This window comes from Empidonax traillii, unplaced genomic scaffold, assembly GCF_003031625.1.
Source record: "Empidonax traillii isolate 1590-97213 ecotype Southwest subspecies unplaced genomic scaffold, ASM303162v1 scaffold830:size275092, whole genome shotgun sequence".
Classification (NCBI taxonomy): Eukaryota; Metazoa; Chordata; class Aves; order Passeriformes; family Tyrannidae; genus Empidonax; species Empidonax traillii.
In genome coordinates, this window is record NW_020956023.1 from 100,423 (window position 1) to 108,217 (window position 7,795).

At 38.3% G+C, this 7,795-nt stretch overlaps 1 long non-coding RNA gene across 1 annotated transcript; it reads left to right on the forward strand.

Annotated features, from left to right (window-relative positions):
* The first annotated feature begins 4,300 nt into the window (after positions 1 to 4,300).
* On the forward strand, positions 4,301 to 7,486 carry LOC114066916. The gene is made up of 3 exons (XR_003573260.1): positions 4,301 to 4,403; positions 4,486 to 4,540; positions 7,394 to 7,486. It is a non-coding gene; the product is annotated as an uncharacterized LOC114066916 (long non-coding RNA).
* Positions 7,487 to 7,795: the final 309 nt, after the last annotated feature.

Below are 7,795 nucleotides of genomic sequence, written 5' to 3' on the forward strand. Positions count from 1 at the left end.
GGTGAATTTTGCAGGTACAGCTGTCTGACTTCTCAATTACAATGGCAACGTACAATTTTCAACATATTTCAAATAGTCAGAAGAAGCAGACATTGAAAAATAACTTTGTAGCCTTTTCTCTATTCTGCTTTAGTTTTCGCTTCTGTATTTGACTGTCTCATTGTAATATCAACATTAAACTTATAGCTGAAACAGAAAGATGCAATACACTGGTGATAACAAATGGTATCTTGTAATTACTCCTATTATTGAGCTAAAGCATAAATATAGTTTATCTCTATGTTTGTGGTGCATATACCACAAAAAAACCACATAGTACAATGACCCAGGATTATGGGATCCAGAGAGAGAAGGATTCAGATGCTTTGAGTTTCTGTTACAAATCAAGACATGGAATATATTTCCCACTTCTTTAAGAAAGAAAAGCTGTTCTGTAAACTGTTATGAACAGATATCCAACCAGAGCCTTCTATATATGTTAGAAGGGACACGTGCTTTTTCTTTCTAAGCAAATAATTTGACTGTGGCTTTACAGGTGAGCCTGTAACACTGCTATCTATCAGTTCTGCTGAAGGAAATGAGCCTGTTTTTTAGCACAGGACAAACAAATCCACAATATATTAAAACGCACTGACTCAGCCACACTCCTCTCTTCGGGAGTACTTCAATTATCTTTTTTTTTTTTTCAGAGGAATTTACCACCGAAGAATTTCTCACCTTCTTCACTCCAGTGTGCAGTTTCAGGAGGTTGCAGAAGCAGCCAGCTGTCTGTTACACAGGAACCATTTGCTTTTGTTAGTTATTCACAATCAGCAGTCATAATGCTTGTAGGTAACATAATTACCACAGAATGACTGCAACAATGGACTGTGACTTTGCCACGGCATAATTACAACCAGAAGCAGATCTCTCAGGAATATGTGGCGTTATTTCTAGAAGTTGTAGGAAAACATCCTCCCTAGAAGGTGCCTCTTTATCTTAAATACCTGGAAACCTGTTGCCAAAGACTAGAGTGACCCCCACTGTTTAACCTTCACCTTTCTTGTTTAGGAAGGGGAACTGTTTGCAGATCCGTGACAAACTTTCACACCTGTCTAGTAGGTAGGATGTGGGCAATATTTACTTATCTCAGAAAAAAACTATAGCTCAGATGTGGTTTTCAAGAGTTTCAGCTGAGGAAACAGCTGAATTGAAACTGTAGTTCTCGTTTCCCAAATAGGCCTGGGTTAATTAGTAGCCAACCTTCCAATACCCATCTCCTTTGTTGCCATTTCCATATAAACCATGTGTATTTGTTCAGCCAGTGCTATTGCAAGGAGATCACCCCCACCCTGCTCAAGTCCAAAGGTTTACCAGTTCTGTTTGGCTTATAAATATGAGTAAGATAAGACAGGTTTTGTAAACAAATTATTTCATTGTATTTTGGTGATATTGCATTGACTTAAAATTTGGTGCTGTTGGGTCAAAATTTAAAATACATTGCAGTTTGAAGTCTTTGGAATTCTTCTCTAGTATTTGGAATGGTAGTTCATGCTTAAATTAATAATTTAGAAAGTAAGTAAGAGGTACAAGGGAGACAGAAAACCTATGTGTTATGTACATTTATATCTATCCACATTTTCATTTTTGCTAATAGAAATTATAAATAACACACTTCACTGGAGAATTTTCAAGATCAGGAGTCTTACTTCTCAGAGGGCTGTCTGAAGGGTTTTTAGCCATCAGGAGGGCTGATTCACAATTGTGTTCCACAGTGTTTAGTTTAATTGTTTAACTTTTTTATTCCACTACAACCTGAACAACAAAACCCCCCTGTGGTTCAGAGCTGATGGCATTTGCACTCTCTTTAATGGTATTATTCAGCACACATGCTCCAAAGAAAGAAGGAACTGAGACCTTAGGCTTTCCTTAACATTCCCTGATGTTACTGTTATCAGTGGCCAAGGCTTTGGAAGACACAAGGAACATTTGACGACCGTTTTTGTGACTTAGATACAACAAGAAGGGGCCAGCTGATGATAATTTGCTCTGGCTTCTCCTTCTCACTCATAAACTAATGGACCTGCACTAGTAGGAAATGCTGCTGTTTTAAATACATTAGAATGGCTCTGCCATTCAGGAATAGGAAAAGTGCCTTCCCAACTCAGCACACCTGTAAACTATTGTTTAAGGCAAAGTATGAGGATTAGTAACAGTTATGACATGGTGGCCCAAGGAGCTGGAGGGCCCATGACACCAGTACTGGCCCAAAGGTGAGCTGCAAAACCAAAGCTAGTGTTTACATGAAACATTTCATTATAACACATGATATTTTGAAAAACTGAAGGGAAAATAAACTGTGGTACAAAATGTTTGAGAACTAATAATTTATTGTTATTCTAGAATCTTTTAATTGTTCCCCAGAAGATTACAGGTTTTAGTAAAGAAAAAGTCTAGTAACCTGGGGCTTCTCTTCTCTGCATGTGTCCAGCCTCCCCCAGAACCTGACAAGCTTTCAGCATCCATGGTATCTTTCCAAGCTTTTGACAGGTCTCCCACCAGCTTCATTTGATTTTTCCTATTTCCATGTATGAGAAGAAAGAGTAAATGAATTTGCTTTCTTTGATTCAGGACACCATAAATCTGCTTCATCCCTGCTAATTTGCCTCTTTTTCTGACTGGTGAATACTAGGCTACTCAACTGTTCCAGGCAGAGAAGTCAGCCCAAGCTTTTAAGCATCCTTCTCTGTACCTTTTCCAACACTAATATAGTATTTTTTGAAATGAGGAAAACCTCCTGATTTTTTTTCCCCTGTAATGCTCATGGGATCCATGCCTGAATTTTTCTGCATATGAAAAAAACAAACAAACAAGCAACATATATTATGCTAAAATAGAATTATTTCTTACTCTGCAATTGGTTTTGCACATACTTATTTTTTCCTCCCCCAGAAGTGCTTTGACAGTTTCAAACCTCCTGGTAACAAACAGTTAACAGCATGTTGTAGCAAGACAAGAAATCCTCAGGGAGCTAGGTTGTACATCCTAAAAGCAGATAAAATTGTCCAACCCTACAGGCAAGAGACATTTTTTCAACTATTTATAGAACAGGGGGAAGAGAAGGGAAAGAAGAAAAGGAATTAGTAAATGACTTTTAAAAGCATAGGTACTTAGAATTCATAGTTGATGTGCTGATTTAGGAAGTCAGGAGGTATGACATTGAAAAAAGGTAAGAAACATTAATGCTGTTACATAGACAAAGACTATGTTTTTTCTGCTTTTGTCACCTTCCTGTGTTTTGGGTTTTTTTCTTTTCCCACCCCACCATTTCAAAGGCATATCCTTGGAATGACGCATCAATTTTCTGTCTGCTTGAGGTTTAGAAATAGCTGAGTTGTTATAAATAGATCACAATCTGCAGGAGACAAAGAGAATGCAAATACTGTAAAAGCTTCGCTGAAAAATTTAGATGTGGACTGAGATTTCGGCTGTCTCCTGGAGTAGAAGCAGTCGGTTTGAAATGCTTTATTAAGCAGGGCAGAGGAGCCCGTGCTCTGTGTGCAGCGGTGGGGAACAGCCAGGTGGAGTCAGGCGGCGCTTGTGGTCACGGTGCCAAGCAGAGAACGCCGTCCAGCCCCGTCCCCGGGAGCTCACAGTTCCGTGACGTGGGAAGGAGGCACCTTGCTGTTCCTCATTGCGCAGCTGAAACACAAGAGGCACTTACTCCTTTAGACACTGCAGAGCCACTGAGTCACAACGTTTTTACACCATCATTTTTCTGGCAGTACTCGTGTGCTCCGATTTGGTAGCGTTCATCGAGTTTGCTCCCTTTTTCCACTCTGCCTCCAAAACATCTTAATTTTAGTGAGGTGGTGTGTAGCATATGGTTGAAACCCTGCCCTTGTCCAACAAGACAGTGAGAAAAAAAAAACAAACTGGGAAACAGTTTAATATCCTTTTTTTTTCTGACTACTTCCTTTGTAAGGTCATTTAGATCCTGCTGACGCTTCCAAACAAACTTTGGAAGATCAGGGAGTTGCCCTGCACTGAAACCTGATACCTGGGAGTGGTACTGTTCCTGCAGCCATATACATAAAGCTGAAGTCCATTTTTTTAATCTTCCACTATATAATTCTGTTAGAAAGACTGAGAAAGATGCTTTGGTGAGTAAAATAAGACATTAAATGGAAGGGACAAACTTTCTCTAAGATTTTTTTTTTTCTGTTTTGAAGAGAAGCTGCTTCCTGAAACTAGGCTGGGTTTCACAGCAGCTACATCATGGCAACAAACTTGACATAAGCTATACTAAATCTCTGCCAAACACGATGTCACACCACTAATGTAGGGCCTGGTCTTGTCTAGGTCTGTCTCAAACTGTCACTGGTTTTAACAGAAGTTTAGGCCAATACACACTGCAGAATCAGGTTCTTCAAACCTAAATTAGCATTCTGTTGAAAACTAAACATATGTTGGAGTTTTTTTCACTGTCAATAATTTTGTTTCCAGGTTTGGAAAAGAAACATTGCTGGGGAGGAATCCAATGAATTTATTAATGAGCTCAGTAAGTATGGAGCTATTAATATCCTCTGAGATTTTTGTTTGTCTTATTTTTATCTTCAACTTCAGACTCTGAAGTAAACAGATGTTCTGAAGCTTTCCACTGAGAATAACTACAGTATGCTGTCTTAAATACATTGTGATCATTTGGATATTGTAGGAAACAAGTAAATAGCTGTGTAAAATATTTCTGAAACAATATGTACCATTACATGAAGTCTTCATATCACATTACACTGATAGCCAAAAAGAAAGCAAAAACATTTAAAGCATTTTTTATATGTTATCAGGGATCTTTCTCTCCAGACAGAAATCTGAATACAAAAATGGAAAAAAGCGCAAACCTTTATTTTCTAACATTATCAGAGAACATTTAATCTGCTATTACTATTCCATGGCATGACTGACAATATGGTTTACCTGTCCTTAACACATTTTCAATAGTTGAGTGCTTCTGTTTGCCTAAAAAGCTTCTATTTATTTCACAATCACTTTTGATCAGAGATACTGCTTTGAGTCTCAGTGGGACTGACGTCTGTGGCAATTCTCCTACTGACACTACTGAGGTCCTTTGTTCTTTGCACAGAGGAATATCATCTCAAGAGCTTGAGAAGGGCATCAATAAGCTCCTCATTGTTTTTCCACTTTGCGGAGGGGGAACTGTTTGAAATTCACCTTGAAACTAAATTCAAGTAGCAGTATCACGTGGATGTCCTCTCACTAACCAAGACGTTAAAAGAGGTTAACCCATCAGTTATGCTGGAGGTCATGAGACAAAATATAGAATAAAAAGATCAGTATGCTATTGGGGGAAAGAGGTCAGATGGTTGGCTAACACTGACTCCCTTCTGTATGAAAAGTGGCATTTACTGCTCTTATTTATAATGAGGCAAACTCAGCTCTGCAGCGAGTTAGATGTGAGGCCTCTGAAGTCAGCAGCTAGCCTTGGTCTGAATTTGGGGCAATGTGTCCCCTCAGTACAAAGGATTTTTTCACTGCTTATGACACACAAGTAGTTTTCATCAAAAATCACATTTACGTGTACTAAACAAAAATGTCTGTCTTAGTCTTGGTCTAGGTTTACAAAGCTACATTGTAGAAGGCCTGTATTTAGTCAGGGAGATAAGATTATACAACTGCACTAGAATCTGATTAAAATTTAAAAAATAAATAAAAAAAAAACCTACAAAAACTAGTTCAACTGAAAAGTACTCTTGAGTTATCATTATTTTTTTAGATATATAAATGGTGAGAGCTAGTCCTTGTATTAAATGAGAAGAGTATGTAGTGCTGTGTAAAATCAGAAGTCATGTTCTTCAATAATTTTTCAATATGTAGAATCCTGAGCCTCAATTAAAATTTGTTTTGGCCAGGAAATATTTTGCTGTGCAGTGGCATTATATTTCCTTTAAAAGCTGTTTTCAGAAATTTAATTTTGTGAAAAAGCTGCGAACTCAAATTCCCATTGACCTGAAGTCACTGACTAGTAATTAGGAAAGCAGGGATATCTGACCCTCTATGTTTCTTTTGTGGATGTAAAGGACAATGATAGTAAAGAATTTCTTGCTCGAACGCTGGTATTTGCTCCACCTCTTGCTCTCAGATGGGATTAGAGAGACATGGTCAGTTTGCTGTCCCTTAGTCATATACCTGCAGTTATTAAACATGTCAGACATAACAGTTACTTTGTACACTCGGAACACAGCGTAGAAGACAAATCTTTGTGTTACTAAAGCCACGGAGAGCAAGGACCTGTTGTGCAGGACATGGCTGGCAGAGGAGGTGGGGGTGTATGACCTATTTTTAAGTACTCTGCCTGCCCTGCTCATTTGCATTTTTGTTTTAACACTTCTAAGTGTTTGTTTAGAATAAGATGTATGTGCATGGGGGAGCTATTTGTTTAAGTTTTAGTTGGATCTTTCCTGGGGACCCCACACTATAAGAGAGGGTGTAAGTGGATCCTTCTCAAAGCTCTGACTGGTTAAGATTCCCTCCCTCCAATTCCATCAGTGCCAGCCACTGCTGCTCGCACTACATTTTAAGAATTTAATATTTGTGAGACTGTCACTGCACAGCAAATTCAATACCTACCAGTGGATTCAAAGGTTCTTGAGGTGAGGAAAGGCTGACTGCTGTATAAGCAGATACCATACAAACAAACATCTAAATTTAAGGGGAAAAAAAGAGGAAAAAGGTCTATCCAGTAGGAGGAAGTTTGTATATACACACACAATAAACACAGTCACAGTATACACACTTTCTGTATTGTTTTATGCACTGATTTTCCCTTCTCTTTGCTAATGAATGTAATGCTTCCAAAAGTATTTGATCAAAAATTAGAGGAAGGGAGTCCTCTGCTTCTCTGCCAAACCAGACAGATCACTGCTATGGTTGTCTCACTGGCTGGGAATATTTTGTCCTTGGCTACCATTAACATTGCTGCAGCTGTGTATGATTTGCTGATTCACTGGGTGACTGTTCCTGAGTTCCTCTGTTGGGATTTTTCTCTTACTGGTGACATAGTTGCATTTCATCTTTGAAACACTAGGGAAAAGTCACATTTTTCCTCCTACTGACTTAGAGTCTTCCCAGATGTACAAACTGTTGTGTTATGAAGAACTTCCTCAAGAGGAAGAAATAAATGTCGTAGTTGCCTTAATGTAGAGCATCTCTTAGCAGAGGCTTGACAAAAAAAAAGTAGTTTTCATGTTATGCAAAATATATTAAAGATCTGATGGAAATGAAAGCTTTTCTGTTTTCTTTATTGTACTCTGGGGCAAGTTCTAGCAGCATAAATCTCACCTTCAGCTTATCTTTCTAATCTTACTGATGTAAATTTTTCGGGGTTTTGGCTCAGAGTTAAAAGCTGGTAAAGGACAGCAGAATATTTCGGGTCAACCAGAAATTCTTGATTTCAAAGTACAGCTCCAGCTTATGAAAGAAACCTGAAAGTTTTTCTATATGTTAAAATTTGAGCTCCTAGAAATGATTTCCATAAGACAGGGCTTTACCTTTGTCACTATTGCAAACTATCAGAAGCACAAGATGCCCATATCATTCATATAACCTACCAGCTGTTTTTTAGATGAAAGTTGTCTGTCTTATGCTATATTTGCTTTATTTCTCCTCTAACCTAAGGAACAAGCCATGGAGTCAGCTGACACTACGGAGTCCTTTTCAAGCCAAATCTAATATGTGCAGTCCCAGCAGCTATTTGTATACAATTTCGTTTATTTTCCTTTTAAGAGGTAACTAACTT